The sequence below is a fragment of the Phoenix dactylifera genome, chromosome 13, assembly GCF_051530095.1.
Source record: "Phoenix dactylifera cultivar Ajwa chromosome 13, Ajwa_hap1_PhDact_Kaust_v1.1, whole genome shotgun sequence".
In the NCBI taxonomy this organism is placed as follows: Eukaryota; Viridiplantae; Streptophyta; class Magnoliopsida; order Arecales; family Arecaceae; genus Phoenix; species Phoenix dactylifera.
The window spans coordinates 8,755,810-8,773,798 of record NC_143202.1 but is presented as its reverse complement, the minus strand read 5'-3'; the positions used below and the strand labels follow the sequence as shown (position 1 = coordinate 8,773,798).

The following is a 17,989-nucleotide window of genomic DNA, read 5'->3' as shown; positions in this document are numbered from 1 at the left end:
TTGACTCGAGTTCGATAGTGGAAAACTCTTTCTCCACTTTCTATTACTGCTCTGGCCAAGGTCTTAGAACTCAGTCTAACAAATCACATAGGATCACTCCTCTTCTATTAAGGTCGATAGATTCCATGTAAGTGCATATCCTACTCCTACAGTGAACTTAATGCAGCCAATCTACACTACAAAGACCCATATGACTAGAGACCATGTATAGGTGTAGTCAAACTACAATAACCTCACTGTGAGTAGCTGAAGCACCGCAGGTCAACGGACCAGTCATACTACTGCAACATCAAGCAAGTCACTGACGAGTGGATAGACATCCAAGTGACTTCTTGTCTTGGTCACGCTCAGTACCCTTGTTCTCTAACAAGCACCTGCACTATCACTTCAGTGTCCCTACACTGTGGACTCAAGTCTCGTCCATCCAGAAGGAAAGTGATCTGTGCACTGATCGGATCGATCACCGTCCTCGTGATGATCCATTGATAAGGAGCATTTAGAAATTAATCACCAATGATACATGGCTCAAATTCTCAACTCTTGAGAATATGTATCATCATCTTATTAATTTCTTGGACGATTCATAGACACATAATTAATATGAATGAAAAGATGCCTTTTATTTATTCAATAATAAATAGTCAAGTACAAAATTATGTCCCTAGAATTAACAATGTGTCAGCCAGATTGGCTTCTAGGGCATACATCTAACAATCTCCCACTTGCACTAAAGCCAATCAGTCATATATCTAAGCCCCATCTTCTCAAGGTGGGCTTCAGTCTTTTGCTGACTTAGCTGCTTAGTGAACGGGTCTGCCACGTTATCCGCGGAGTCTACTCTCTGCACCTCTACATATTTCTTCTCAACATAGTCGCGTATGAGGTGGTAGCGCCGCTCTATGTGCTTGGACTTCTGATGAGACCTTGGCTCCATAGCTAGTGCTATGGTGCCAATGTTATCGCAGTAAAGTGTTATGGCATCTAATGACATTACACCTAACTCTGCAATGAACTTTTAACTAGAAGGTTTCCACTGCACCCTAAGACGGCTTAACATTCAGCTTCTAAGGTAGAATCTATAATGATTGGTTGTTTGGAACTCTTCCAACTTACTGAACCACCATTGCACATATCTTGATGTAGACTTTCTATCATCAATATGTGTGCATCCTTCTACCTTCAACTCTGATCTTCTCCCAAAGACCAAGAACATGTCCTTAGTTCTTCTCAAGTACTTAAGACTGTTCTTCACAGCTATCCAGTGCTTTTTGCCTGGATCTGATTGATATATGCTCGTGACACTCACAGCATGTACTATATCAAGTCATGTACATAGCATGGCATACATGAGGCTCCCTATTGCTGATGCATAGGGGATCTTGCTCATGCGTTGAATCTCTTTAGATGTGTTGGGGCACATCTTCTTAGAGAGATTAATTCCATGCCTTAGGGGTAGGAGACCCCTTTTAGAGTTTTCCATGCTGAACCTTTTCAGCACTTCCTCTATGTACATCTTCTGTGATAGGCCAAGCATCCTTTTAGATCTATCTCTATAGACCTTTATTCCCAAAATATAGGATGCTTCCCCAAGGTCTTTCTTTTTGACAACCTGACCTTGACCGAGGTTAGCATGGGAATATCATTCCCTATCAGGAGGATGTCGTCCACGTACAGTACGAGAAATACAACAGCACTCCCACTAACCCTTTTGTAAACACATGGTTCCTCTTCGTTTTTGATGAAATCAAACGTTTTGATTGCATCATCGAAACGAGTGTTCCAACTTCGAGATGCTTGCTTTAGTCCATAGATGGACTTTTGCAGCTTGCAGACCTTGTGATCTCCATCACTGGAAGTGAAACCCAAAGGCTGTTCCATATAGATGTCTTCATCAAGATATCCATTCAGGAAAGCTGTTTTCACATCCATCTGCCGGATTTCATAATCATAAAATGCTGCAATGGCAAGCAATGTTCGGATGGATTTCAGCATGGCTACAGGTGAAAAGGTCTCCTGATAGTCAATGCCCTCGCGCTGACTATACCCTTACGCCACAAGCTTTGCCTTATAGGTCTCTACCTCTCCATCCGAACCTATCTTCCTTTTGTAGATCCATTTGCATCCAATAGGTACAATACCTTCTGGTGGATCTACTAAGGTCCAAACTTGGTTGGAATGCATGGAGTCTAACTCCAATTATTTCTCGGAATCGATATCAGATATCGCCTCGTCGTAGGTTTTGGAATCCTGCGTGTGATCCCTATCTCCCACTAGGAACATTTTCTCGATATCCTCTTCTAGTATACCTAAGTATCTATCGGGAGGATGGGAGACCCTACTTGATCTGCGAGGTGGTTGAGGGACATCGTGTATTGGCTCTGTATTAATGGGTTCGATAGGATCCATGACTCGTTGCTTTTCAGAGACTTTCTCTTCAAGCTCAATTTTCCTCCCACTGCCTCTATCAAGGATAAACTATTTTCATGAAGATAGCATGGCGTCTCACAAACACTTTGTGATCCTTTGGGATGAAAAAATCGTATCCTAATAACTCTTTCAGGATATTCAATAAAACGAGCATTAATTGTCCTATCCTCTAACTTGTCCGCCTGTTGTCGCTTGACGTGGGCCGGACATCTCCAAATCTTGAGATGACCAAGATTCGGCTTCTTACCATGTCATATCTCATATGGTGTGGTGGGAACGGACTTTAGAGGGAATTCTATTCAATAAGTAAATAGCCAAAAATAGGGCATCTATCTAAAGAAACAAGGGAAATCAGTGAAGCTCATCATGGATCGGACCATATCCAATAGAGTCCGATTCCTCCTCTCCGACACTCCGTTGAACTGAGGTGTACCAGGAGGAGTCCATTGTTGCCCAAGGTGACAACCCAAGAGGGGGGGTGAATTGGGTTTTCTAAAAATTATGTTCCCTAATTTTTACTTTGAATAGAATGCAGCGGAATAATAAGATGTTATTTACTTAAGCTCTAGGCAATTACAAGTAAAGCAGTGGAAGATTAAGCTAGAGCAATTATACTATGGCTTTAGGGTGCAATTGATCTAACATTAACTTATAGTTGTATGATCAATTTTAATCTATGTGTATGGTAAGAATGGAGTGGAAGCTAAGCAAATCACTTATAACTCTATAGAAACAAATCTAGAGATATTACACAATCAAGCATGAATGGAAGGCATGAAATACAAGAGATAAAGCATCACAAACACAAAGATGTATAGTGGTTCGGTGCACCCCAGCACCTACATCCACTCCCCAAGACCTCTTGGGAATTTCACTATAATCCCTTAGATTACAGTCGGTTGTTTTACAAGCTCACAACCCAACTTGTTGTTTTGCGAGATCACAACGAACTCGGTCGGTTTTCACAGTCTCACCGACTAGAACCAACCGATTGTTTTCACGGGCTCACAATCCAACCCAGTTGGTTTTCCCAAAGGCTCACCAACCACAACCTTACAATGATTGTTTTCCGGGTTCACAATCAACCCGGTTGGTTTTCCCCAAAGGCTCACCAACCACAACCTTACAACGTTGGTTTTTCCCTTTGGCTCACCAACAAACCTTAACCCCTTGATTCAATCCCTTGATTGAATCAAGTTACAAGATATTAGAACAAGAGTTTAAATCAAATACAAGCTTCTCAAATAAGCAAATATAGCAAATGTAAATAAGTAAAGAAAAGAGAAGAAGCCCTCAAACTAATTTGTAGATGGAGGAACTCGGCTTCTTCTTCACTTGCCCCCTCTTCTGATTTTGCACGAAGTAAAGGATCTCCGAGGCAGCACACGGATGGAGAGGAAGCTTTGGGATTCACTTGGATGCTCTTCTTCTCTCTATTTTACTTTGAATGGCCCTTTTGTGCTTATGGAAGATTTTCCTTGTAATCTCTTTCAAATCTCTTCCCTAAATGTTTTCTCCCACTTCCATACCTTCTCCCCTAGCTCTTCTCTTGATTTTATAGCTTTAGAGGGAGTCCCAACAAAAATCTAGCCGTTAGAGACAAAAATAGAGCCGTTGGAATCAAGAAAAAAACTAGCCGTTATGCCTCCCAGCGTGCTCGAGTCGACTCGGCTGAAGTAGGAGTCGACTCGGCTGAAACAGGAGTTGATCTGTGAATAGTAGTCTGCCGGCACTGTAGCTGGGAGTCGACTCCTGAAGTTGGGAGTCGACTCGAGATCACTGTAGCGCAGAAAATCAACTCTCTGTCTTTTTGTTTGTTCTCAGTCGGAGTCGACTCGTAGAGTCCCGGAGTCGACTCGTAGAGTCCCGGAGTCGACTCGAACACTGTTCCTTGAAACTCTAGAGTGCCAGAGTCGACTCGAAACTTCCAGGAGTCGACTCGAGGACTATTCTTTTAAATTTTTCTTTGAATTTGCTCCTTCAACTTGAATTCTTTGAACTTGAAGCTTGGGCCAATGAATTGTAGCTTTCTTCCAACTTTTCTTGAGAACTTTGGAGGCCTTCTTGTATCCTTCCAACTTGCTATGTTCCTTGCAAAATAAATATCTTTCTCCTTGCAACACAAACATTAGTATTTATACTTCAAGGTTTTGTGATCATCAAAATCAATCTTTGAATCAATCTTTGGGTCATCAGTCTCCCCCTTTTTGATGATGACAAAACTTGGAGTATATGCAATATAAAAGATATTGTTTTCTAGAAGTAATACATAGCAAAGTTGCATGAAGTAGAAAACATATATATTTAAAAAACATACTTTATGATAATGCTTTAGATTTAATCAACTTAAGATAATCAATATATGTCAATTCCAGCTGATTTGTATTCAATTCAAAACATAAAGCATTATGAGCATATACTTAGATATTTCTCCCCCTTTTTGACAACATCAAAAAGATAGGAAAACATTAAGCACAAAGATCAGAATACTCATATATTTCTTTTCCTTATTGTACTCTGATTTGAATGTTAAATTATTGCAAGGATATGAATCATATAACTCAAGGCAATAATATTGGAATCAGATTAATGAGCACAGATCAGAGCCAATTAAGATAATTTCAGAACAGAACACATTAGATGTGATTTCAAGAAGTTTTCTAATTTGATACCACAGATAGTTTTCTATTCAAGTGTAGGTGGAATCTTCCTTAGGTTAATCCAAGAAGTACTACAAATAATATTCAAAGAAAACACGAGTGGAAATCTAACCTCTCTTCAATAATAAGTATGAAAGCTTGTTCATTTAAGACCTTTTGCCCAATCTATTAAGTATTTTATCAAACATGAGAGCAATTTTAGTTAATTTTCAGAGTAAAAGATCAAAACTTATATATTTGAGAGACATATCATCATGTTGGATCATTAATTTTTAATGTCTTCAAAGTTCTTTTATTCCTTTAGAAAATAAGCACAATTTGATACATATATAAAAATATGAATTGGCACAGAATTGACATTCTAAAGAGCAAGCTAATTAGGACTTATTAGTGAATTTCAAAATAAATTTTCTAAGAGATACTCAAGACCATTCAACACGTTATTCTCCCCCTTTGTCATTAAGTTAAAGGCTCTTAAGATCAACTTGCAATTTGGTTCATGATTTATGCATAAGATATACTAACCAAATAACACGCCTCAAGGTGTATCATAAAGGTTTTCAGATTTAAATTTCAGATGATACATATTGGAGAGTATTAGGATCACTTTTCATTTAGTATTCTTTCTCTCTCCTTTATAAATTTATGCAATTAAGTTCCATCAGACCTCTCCTTCTGAAATTTTCTTTCTCCCCCTCAATTGATCATTCCATCTAAGAGTTTTAAAATTTGAAGATAATGTTCAATAAAATCGTCAATCTCAAAAATATATTTTCTATAAGTTTCAGCTTATTTTCACAAGACTCAAGGTTTGAGATAAGACAACCTTTATAGAACTCATCTCAAGGTAATTAAAGCATGTCTTGCAATATAAGGAGGTTCATCAAAATCAATCCATAAAGTGCAAGGTATGCATCAAATTGAAGTGACTTTAGGATAAGATACTGAATATCTAAAGCTCCCCCTTAAAAGATGCATTCTTCTTTAATCTTTCTTTTCTTTTGTCGAATTTCAGATTTTAATGATAAACGTGAATAGAGCTGAAACTTTATGATATCAAGAATGTAGAGTGATCTATAAATATTCACAATTTATAGTAATCACTCTTTTTAATCTTTTAAGAACAAGTTATGCTTTCTCCTAATCTTAGAGAAAATGTATGAAAATATTAATCAAAAGTAATTCATTTGAAGCTTAGTTTCTTTCAAAAGCATTTACATTTTCTTTCTTTTAGATCATTCACTCTATTGATGAAAGTCTTTAATGATATAGGAGAGAAAAAACATATAGATGATCATGGAAGTATATGTATTTATAGAACTCAATTTCTTAATCACAATTTTTCAGCAATGTATACATGAAACTCAATAAATTTTTAAATATTAAAATAAAGTCATATATTTTAAAAATATTTACTTGCAATCAAGATCATTGAAAGACACATCATTTAGACCAATATTGGTACATTTTAATGATAAGAAAAGATATGTTTCGGATGCGTATCGGAGCAATCAAAATAAATTCTGTTTTTCTTACATTAATATTTTATTTAGTAATCATATGGAGTTTAAGCTTTTATACAAAATCAAATTCTGAATTTCATAAAGATTTTCAATAGAGGCCTTTTAAGTCATAATTTGAGATATGTATCTTTCACATTGTGGCTCATCTTAAATTATTATGATTGAAAAATACATATTTCAATACCATTAAAGCACTTTCAGAATCTTTGTGTTTAATTTTGAGTTTCGATACAAAATAAAGGATATTTTAACAAGTATTAGGACATTATGTATCAAAGTTAGGCGAGTAGAAAGATAGATCAAAATCAATTTATTTTCCCTAAATAGAGATATTCTTCTCTTCTCCTTTCTACAATTTTATTTAGCTTTCAGATTTTAACAATGATTGTGAATGACAAATCTGAAATTTCTTTTCAATAAAACTAAACAAAAGATGTTATGTAGCAATTCATGCATTCAATCAAATTGTCCAAGTATGAAACATTACAAAATATTGAGAACCCATAAATCAAGACATCATACTATATGCAAAATATATTAAGTGTTAAGTCATGCATTAAAATAATAATAACAAGCATGTCAAGGATCAAAGTCAATTCTTTTCAAATACACTCCCCCTATTTAAATATCATCTTGCATTGACTTCATCCTTATGGTGTGTTTCCAAGTGACTAATAATTAGACTTGATTCTTCTTATATATTTTCATTTACTTTGTCTTTCATTTTCAACTTTTTTATGCTTTATATTCTATTTGCTCCCTATCCGGTGGAGTTGAGAAGGGGCACGAGGTACTACCACTAGCCTCCCTCTTGTGCCGTCCCTAATATGCCCTACACCGAATAGTTGGGTCAAATAGTGCCGGGTACTACCACTAGCCTCCCCATTGGCACCATCCCTATGATGAGCAATATAGAAGGATTAAAATGTTTGCTTCGAATTCTCCCTGTTTAAGTGTAATTAATTATGGATTTTATCCCTTCCAAATGTGCCAAATATATTATGCTTGTTTTACTTTTCCTTAAGATTGGAGTATTTGCCTTTGCTTAGATTCTACACCTCTTGAATAATATTCATTTTCTTTTCTTTATCTCTCTCTCTTTTTGTTATTCTCAAGTAATTTACATGAAAGAGCAGAATAAAGAATTAATCTTGTGTATCATATATATGTATATCATGCAAATAACATTTTTATTATGCTCATGGATTCATAACTTCTCACAAGTTATTTTACATCAAACTTTTAAGCATATACTTGTGTATTTCATGGTTATGATATAGGCAAAGAAATCATTTAGTTTAGGCAAACCATGAAACAATTTCTAAGAGCATAAGTCAATCAATATGTATAGAGCCATGATATCAAAAGTTAATAATTAAAGAACTTAATCATGCCATAATAAGACTTAAGTTGTTGACTTTGCTCAAGAAGTATCTAGAATTACCAATCCATTCTGCATTCTTCAGTCAAATACCTACTAGATTTCTTATGTATGAACCTTTGGCTGAAGAAGGTCCTCTCTCTTGTTTGCAAGTGAATGTTTATTGTATCTTACATGGAGATATCCTTCAAGTTGAGATCTCTCATTTTCTTGCTCAAGGATCCTGCATTATTAACAAACTCCTTTTCTTTCTTGAAAGAAAGTCATTGGTTTCTTCAAGATACAAAACATTCATCCAACATATTTTTTTTAACTAGATGACTCAATATAAGATATGACAATAGTTGAATATTGAGTCACTTTACGCCAGAGATTGCCTAAATATAAGCAAGCACATATCACTTGAACTAAAGAGATAGTTTCATTAACCAAGATGGTTCAAGGACAAGTATGTGAGGCAATAGGAAGTTTTATCAAGGTCAAATCAATTTCTCAAAAACGATTTAGATTTTATTTGCTTAAGATAATTATTAATAAGACATGCTAGCTAAGTTTTAATCAACTTATCTTAAACAGTTGTTTCTATCAAAATTCAGATTATGATTTATTTGTTATCAATAAAATATGATTCATTAAACTTAGATTGAAGGCTTGCACAAGTGCACATAATGAGCATACAATCTGGTCTACTAGCTGTATGATAAAATAATTATTCTATCATGCTTCACTACAGCTTTAAAATAATAGATCTACTTTGCTCATCCTTTTCAAATTCTACAAGATGGGGTTATAGACATACCTTCTTCATGCCAATCTTCTATAAGAGTTTTCTTGTGGACTAACTTTGGTCAATGAAGATCCCCTTTCTTGTTTGTCTTAATTTAGAGTTTGAGAGAAGATGTTAATTCATTCATCATACGTATTTCAAACTCACCTTACATGAGCTCAGTAAAATCTTCATATAACTCTTCATTAGTAGAACCAAAAATGATGTCATCAATGCATATTTTGAGCAAATAAGATATCACAAATTCTTCTTTTTGATGTGTAGATTTATCACTATTACTTTCTATCAAAAAGGTTACTTAAGCTTTTATATTATGCTTTTGATGCTTGTTCCAAATTATATATTGCTTTATCATATTTGTAATGAGTGTTTTCAAATATGGTGGTTATTTAACATATATCTTCTTTAATAAAGTAAGCATATAGGAGTCCATTCTACACACTCATTTGATAGAATATAAAGCTCATAAAGCAAGCAAATAATAATGGTGATCTTTACTTCTAATCATGCAAGAATCAAGATCTATTTCATCTTCTAAGCAAACAATTTTTCTTCATTAAATGTATTTCTGAAAAACTCAATTTGGTTATAATTATTAACAAGTTTTTAGATTGTTATATGTAAAAGATTAACCATATACATATATAATTTAATTTTAGTATTTTGATAATAAATCAGTAGTCTCATAAAGAATAAGATATCTTGATATTTTTGCACCTAAAAACTTTTCATTGAATACTCTATATGCATTGCTTGATGAATGATATCCAAGGGTAGACATATCTCTATCAGATTTGGCATTATTTTCATAAGAGCATATTAAGCATAACATGTACGACTGAAAAATGTGAAAGATATGCAATGGTTCATTTTCCATTTTTTCAGAAGATCAAAAGGAGTTTTCATCAAAAAATAGATCTAATAGAAATCATATGTATGACAAACAGTGATGATAGCTTTTTTTTAAAAAAATTATTTAAGTAGATGACTATCATACACAATTGTCTTTTTCATTTCTTCAAGAATTCTATTAACCCTATTTTACTTAAGGTGTCCTTGGTGCTGAAATAATTAATTTCTGTATAAACTTTATCAGGATTTTGGTTTTCAACATTGTGCCATGATACTCTTTATCTTCACAGTTTGGAAACCTTTATCATTTGAAATATTTTTACATGATTTAGCAAATACAGAAAATATTTTAATTTTATTTGCCAAGAACAAATCCAATGTAAGCTTTTGAAAACTTAGTGATGGAAACAACAATTTAGAAATTGATTTTTGTTTGTTTCCTTAGTTAGCATGCATAGCAAACTTTGACCTTTCAGAAGATAATCTAAGTAAGCCAATGGCAAGGTCTTTTGAGATTATGTACATACTAGCATGAGTTGATTTTATATGCCAAAGATGGTTTCTTTAATCTTGGTATTCATAGTGCATATATTCAAAAGCACACCAAGTACACATTATCATATCTATGATCAATAAACAATAATGCCATGGATAAAAAACTCTCAATCAAGCATATAGAGAATTCATAGAGTTATTTTTAATAAATTGATTAATCATTTAGCAACTTATCCAATAGTGAGTAAAGTATACTATAAAATGAAGTGATTTGATTATATTTCCAAAAGTATTTTCTATATCATAAAATTGATCAATACTTGCAATTCATATTTTAATCAAATACTAAGGCAAAAATAATGATGAGATGCAAGGATTACTGATTTCATTATTATTATTATTATTATTTTTTATTTAAAAATTACTTTTCATAAGTATGTTTTAAGTTTCATTTTTTTTGACGTGTGTCTAGAACACCCATTTGTATGAAAGTTCTATTTGTTCCATGTGTATCTTGGCACACCTATGTCTACATCCTCATATTTTTATTTTGGGTACCCAAGCTTGCTTGGGTCCTTGAGAGTTAGGACATATGGTTCCTTTTGGAACCCAAATTTGTTTAATTGTAATAACTTTACTACTTGATTTAATTATGTTAGAACGATAGGTAAAGTTGTTATGTCCATTCTTTTCATGTTCGAAATATGTTATCTTATTTAATGGTTTGCTTGATAAATTCAAAACATTTTTCTTTAGGGATTCATTGCTAAGTGAAGGAATCAAGCCAAATTTTGATTTATCAAAATCAGCATGTTGGCTTTCAAACATCATTTTTAATCTTTCTGAACTTACAGTGAACTTGTTAATAAGAGATTTCAGTTGGTTAACTTCTTTACTCAAGTTTTGGTTTGTTTTGATTAAGCTATGATTTTTCTGAATCAATTCTTCTGAATTTAACCTTAAGCTTTTATTTTCAGAATTTAGTTTGTCTTGTATTTCAGCAATAGAATTTCTTTCTTTTGAAATTTGCAAATTTAGCTTTTTAAGATTTTTATTTTTCATAGCTAATTTTCTACATTCACCATACAAATCATGGAAAGCATTTAAAAGTTCATCATAAGAAAATTCTTCATGAAATTCACTAGATTCAGATTTTACTTTATTTTCTAGTGCCATAAAACATAAGTTAGTTACCTCTTGTAGTTCATTGTTGCTTCTAGCTTTCTTGCTTTTTATCTCTTTCTTCCTTTCTTCTTGCTTCCTCTTCTTCTTTGACTTTAGGAAGCTTTTGAATTTTCTTGCTGTTATTTCTTCCTCGAGTCGACTCGAGTTTACTTGGAGTCGACTCGACTGACTTGAGAGTCGACTCGAGATCTTCGGGAGACGTCTCGTTCTCAGAGGCCTAAAAGATGATTCTCTGTCTTTTGAATTGTTCTGCCTCGGAGTCGACTCGGGCCTTGTCGGAGTCGACTCGGCTAACTTGGGAGTCGACTCGGAACTACTTGGAGTCGACTCGTTCACAGGGTCTTCAAGACTGTGTCTCTGCCTTTCAGACTGTTCTTCTCTAGGAGTCGACTCGGACAAACTGGGAGTCGACTCGGCTACTGTGGAGGATTCTGCAATCTCATTGTTAGTATGCAATTGAAGCACATGTGAGCTAATCTGAGATTTATCATAAATATTTTCTAAAGTATCCTAGATCTCCTTAGCAGATAAGCATGCAGAAATTTCATTGAACTTCGTTTCATGAATAGCACAATATAATATGTTCATAGCATTAGCATCAATTGTGCTAAGTCCTTTTCATTAATAGTTTGAGAGAGTGTGTGAAGGTCATTTATTATGATTTTCCATAAATAATAGTTTTGTGATTGAATAAAAATGCGCATGCGTGCTTTCCAATATGTGTAGTCTATGCCATTAAACAGTGGAGGCCTATCAATTAACTGTCCCTCTCCTAGAAAACTATCTATTTGAGTTGTCATGATCTTTGGCTCTTGATCGTGAGATCAACAATTAATCTTGAGCACCTGCTCTGATACCACTTGTTGCCCAAGGTGACAACCCAAGAGGGGGGGTGAATTGGGTTTTCTAAAAATTATGTTCCCTAATTTTTACTTTGAATAGAATGCAGCGGAATAATAAGATGTTATTTACTTAAGCTCTAGGCAATTACAAGTAAAGCAGTGGAAGATTAAGCTAGAGCAATTATACTATGGCTTTAGGGTGCAATTGATCTAACATTAACTTATAGTTGTATGATCAATTTTAATCTATGTGTATGGTAAGAATGGAGTGGAAGCTAAGCAAATCACTTATAACTCTATAGAAACAAATCTAGAGATATTACACAATCAAGCATGAATGGAAGGCATGAAATACAAGAGATAAAGCATCACAAACACAAAGATGTATAGTGGTTCGGTGCACCCCAGCACCTACATCCACTCCCCAAGACCTCTTGGAAATTTCACTATAATCCCTTAGATTACAGTCGGTTGTTTTACAAGCTCACAACCCAACTTGTTGTTTTGCGAGATTACAACGAACTCGGTCGGTTTTCACAGGCTCACCGACTAGAACCAACCGATTGTTTTCACGGGCTCACAATCCAACCCAGTTGGTTTTCCCAAAGGCTCACCAACCACAACCTTACAATGATTGTTTTCCGGGTTCACAATCAACCCGGTTGGTTTTCCCCAAAGGCTCACCAACCACAACCTTACAACGTTGGTTTTTCCCTTTGGCTCACCAACAAACCTTAACCCCTTGATTCAATCCCTTGATTGAATCAAGTTACAAGATATTAGAACAAGAGTTTAAATCAAATACAAGCTTCTCAAATAAGCAAATATAGCAAATGTAAATAAGTAAAGAAAAGAGAAGAAGCCCTCAAACTAATTTGTAGATAGAGGAACTCGGCTTCTTCTTCACTTGCCCCCTCTTCTGATTTTGCACGAAGTAGAGGATCTCCGAGGTAGCACACGGATGGAGAGGAAGCTTTGGGATTCACTTGGATGCTCTTCTTCTCTCTATTTTACTTTGAATGGCCCTTTTGTGCTTATGGAAGATTTTCCTTGTAATCTCTTTCAAATCTCTTCCCTAAATGTTTTCTCCCACTTCCATACCTTCTCCCCTAGCTCTTCTCTTGATTTTATAGCTTTAGAGGGAGTCCCAACAAAAATCTAGCCGTTAGAGACAAAAATAGAGCCGTTGGAATCAAGAAAAAAACTAGCCGTTATGCCTCCCAGCGTGCTCGAGTCGACTCGGCTGAAGTAGGAGTCGACTCGGCTGAAACAGGAGTTGATCTGTGAATAGTAGTCTGCCGGCACTGTAGCTGGGAGTCGACTCCTGAAGTTGGGAGTCGACTCCTGAAGTTGGGAGTCGACTCGAGATCACTGTAGCGCAGAAAATCAACTCTCTGTCTTTTTGTTTGTTCTCAGTCGGAGTCGACTCGTAGAGTCCCGGAGTCGACTCGAGCACTGTTCCTTGAAACTCTAGAGTGCCAGAGTCGACTCGAAACTTCCAGGAGTCGACTCGAGGACTATTCTTTTGAATTTTTCTTTGAATTTGCTCCTTCAACTTGAATTCTTTGAACTTGAAGCTTGGGCCAATGAATTGTAGCTTTCTTCCAACTTTTCTTGAGAACTTTGGAGGCCTTCTTGTATTCTTCCAACTTGCTATGTTCCTTGCAAAATAAATATCTTTCTCCTTGCAACACAAACATTAGTATTTATACTTCAAGGTTTTGTGATCATCAAAATCAATCTTTGAATCAATCTTTGGGTCATCATCCATTATAAAACTATACCATTCTCCTTGAGATAATCACGGAACTCTCCATTAAGGTATTCACTTCCTCAATCTGATCGAAGAACCTTAATGAGTTTTTGTGCTTATTTTTCTACTTCATATCTAAGCTTTTTGAACCTTTCAAAAGTTTCATATTTGTGTCTCATACACATATCCATACCGTGAGTAATCATCGGTAAATGAAGTAAAAAATTATAACCCCTAGCCTGCACATCGAATGGGCCACACACATCAGTGTGTACTAGGATAAGTATTTCAGTGGACCTCCCTGTGTCCTACAAAGGATAACTTGGCCATCTTTCCTTGAAGGCAGAATTCACAAATCAAATATGACTCGGAAGTCAATGAGCCCAAAAGCTTATGTTTCTCCAATTTGTTTATTCTGTCTTCTCCTATATGGCCAAGCCTGAGGTGCCACAAATACTTTAGATTTATCTCATTTTTGGATCTATTAGATCCTATGGTATTCACTGTTTGCTCAGATATATTCACAGATACATCCATATGTATGTGATAGAGATTGTCAATCATAAAACCATGTTGAATCAATTTATTTTTCAAATAAAAATCTTTCTGTGCTAAATAAAATACAGAAATCAAATTTCTGCTAGCAATAGGTAACAGTCCCTAAGTATCATGAGCATATCTGACATACCTTCTGAAGGTCTGTCACCCTTCATGTTCTTTATGCTTTTCCATGTATGTAGGACAGTTCCTCTTCCAATGGCCGTCCATGATGCAATGGAAACATTTTTCCTTGCAATTGGCCTTTTCTTGGAACTTCCTCATTTGGCATTTTCTCGGTCTTCTGTTTCTTCGCAGGCTTCTTCTTCTTCCAAATAGACTCTCTCTTGAAAGTAAAAACCAACTTGACAGCGAAAACGATGCCCCTTGAACTTCTTCAAGATCCCTAAGGTAGTTACCAATTTATTTAACAATTCTATTTTAGTGCATACAACCTTGTTCATATGGTAGTTTACTATAAACTATTCATATGAAGCTGGAAGGGATTACGGGATCAAATCCATTTGCAGTTCCTTGTGCATGGTCATGCCGAGCTTCTCAAGCTTCTTTAAGTCCTTTATCATGGTCAAACCATGATCATGGACATACTGCCCATCGTGCATCTTGGCTTTGAAGAGCCTCTTGGACACTTCAAACCGAGCTGTGTGACTCTGATCACCATACAACTCTTGCAGGTGATTTAATATGTCCCTGGCAGTCTTCATGTTCTCATGCTGGCATTGTAATGCATTGGACATGGATGCCATTGTGCAGCACCTAACTTTATTGTCATTGTTCGTCCACTTAACAAGCGTCTTACGCTGATCAGTGATCGGACGGATTGGTAACACGGAGATTCCATGGTCTAGCATATACCCGAATTTCTCATAATTCAAAACGATTTTTTTTTTTTTGAAATTTGCTGAGCCAATCTTTATAATTGGGTTTGGTCAAACGGTTGTTCTATAGGATATGAGTTAAGAGTCTAGAAGCTGATTTTATAATCCTCAGAGAGTAAAGATTCTAGTTAGACTTTTGTACTTGATTCTAATCTGTTTTAAGGTCTTTTAGAACAAATGTAACTCCCACTATTTTCTCGAATTCCTCACACTCCCCTGGTAGGAAAACGGAAATCCCACACGACTAGGATTTCTAGTGGGTACTGCGGTCCCACCGATTTACATGCCACCTCACCTAACAGTTATTGGTGACACATAGATTGATGAATGTACAACTCTTGTACAATGCTTCTCAAGCATGTTGCAGTGTAACTTGGTCTCTAAGCCATGAAAACCTCACCTAACAGTTATTGGTCTCATTTCTTAGTTAAGTCAGACCCACCGTATAACCGTAGGAATAAAGTCGTCATTGGGTCCTCACCTAATAGTTATTGGTGCCCAACCCCACCTTTACCCTACAACATCTCATGTCTATAGAGAGGTCCAGCCCCCCGATGCAACTTGACCACTGTATCCAGCCGAGACAAATCAACATCAGAAAGGCCTTAGCAGCTCTACTACAGTGGAAGACCTATTGACTTAATATTGGTTAATCAGGTCTTAGTGTTTGCAACTTGAGCTCTTCATAAGAGGTAATCGAACAATTGGCCAGGTAAGCAGGTGGGAGGCTCCCCTTACTCAGAGAGTAAGGTCCTAATTAAGTAACCACCTTTCATGCTTTCCTAGACACCAATTAGATCAATTAATCTAATATGACTTGCTCATGTTGGTTCGCTCTCGACTTGATTGAGGAGGTTTTAATTAAGGTCTCAATTGGGTTTGCTACATCACATGTAAACCTATCTACCCGACTCTCATTCACATCACATGCAAACGGCACATTGCAGGCAGTTATAATCGCAGCAATAATTAAAGCTAAACTTTAAATAGGTGATGATCATGGATTCTAGTTAGGTCGTATTACAAGCACATGCACGTCAATCGATCAATTGGTCTTCAACTCTTGAATTGGTTCCAAGCCTCCTTGATTCGATCCTTGATCAACTCTTGATCCAATCGCCATCAACCGCTTAGATCACCTGTTCATCTCATGCCTTGTCTTCAACTTGATCGTTGACGTACATCACATCACAGAAATACAACAAGATGTAAAATAAAAATAATAATAAATTACATCTCCTTTTAGGAGGCACGCAGGCCTCTCAAAACATCAAATAAGATGCATGCAAGCATCTGAAAAATTACATGACATCACAGATCACATCGCAGGTCATTACATTTGATACCAAAAGGGTTTGAATCCTATGATCATCACCACATGCAGCAATTATAATTTTCAGATCTGAAAACTAACTGATTATCTCATGACATAGGTTGCTGATCATGCTAATCATGATTCTAAACTTTGTAATCTCATTAACAATGCAATTAGAATCATCATCTTATCACATAAAAATCAGCATGCAAAAATCAGCACCCTAGAAAAAATCTGCATGCAGAAAATTTTCAGCATGCATAATCTTTCAATTTTCAGATCTAATAAGCCTACTAATAATTAATCCTTACCTTAACCTACGAAGCCTAGGCTCTGATACCACTGTTAGAAAACCCCGATCATGCCGCTGAAATTTTAAAAAAAATTCAGATGCAGCGGAAGAGGCATGCGCGGGATCAACCGTTCATCGCATGAACGTTGTTCAAAAACCGTTCGTAGATAGATAAGGATTAAAAACATTTTAAAACATTAGAAGATCAGATCTTCACCTTGTGCGGGTAGATGATCACCGCAAACTGAATTTCGTGGTTTAGGATGAAGGTTCGCTTGAAGCCGTTCAAGTGCCCGGCCTCTACGGGTATCCACACGAAGCAGAAAATCGATCCAAGCTTTCTATCTCCCCGGGGTGCTAGCTCCCTTGCAGAGATAACTTTGATGGCTGATATCCTCCCTTTCAATCAATCCTTGATTGTGCTTGGGAGGAGGAAGAAGAAGGATGAAGAGAAGAAGAGGAACGAAGCCCTGCAGCCTTCTTTTTCTTCCTTGCGTTGGAACCAAACGGTGGAGGAAGAAGGAGGCCACCAAGATCCTTTTCTTCCCTTTGTTGTTGGTGGCTGAAAAGAGAGGAGAGGAGGGTGGCCACGTGATGGAGAGGAGGAGGGCTTCACTTATCATTAGGGCACCTCCTTTCAAAGCCTTATAAAGGCATCTAGGGCTCCTATTTGGTTTAGTCCAAATCATGAATCAATTGGGTTCAATCTATGCTAGTCCTAATCTAATTAGAACTTGAATGAACCATGACTCAATTGAACTCTTCAATCCTAATCCAATTAGGAGTCATGTTGATTCATTAGATTAATAATTAATTAGGACTTAAGAAATTCTAATCCAATTAGGACTTGTTTAATTCTAGTCCTAATCCAATTAGGACTCTAATTTGAATTCGAAGTCCTAATCCGATTAGGACTCTAGGAATCCTACTCCAAGTAGGAATCCAAATTTAATTCAAAACTCCTAATCTAATTAGGATTGTAGGAATCCTACTCCAAGTAGGAATCCTAGTCCTACTCCAAATAGGATTCCCAGTCCAAGT

General features: G+C 36.0%; 1 long non-coding RNA gene across 1 annotated transcript; it reads right to left on the bottom strand.

Annotated features, from left to right (window-relative positions):
* Positions 1–15,333: 15,333 nt before the first annotated feature.
* On the bottom strand, positions 15,334–17,712 carry LOC149751436 (uncharacterized). The gene is made up of 2 exons (XR_016398234.1): positions 17,166–17,712; positions 15,334–16,480 (listed from the first exon to the last, which is right to left on the bottom strand). It is a non-coding gene; the product is annotated as an uncharacterized LOC149751436 (long non-coding RNA).
* Between the last annotated feature and the right edge of the window lie 277 nt (positions 17,713–17,989).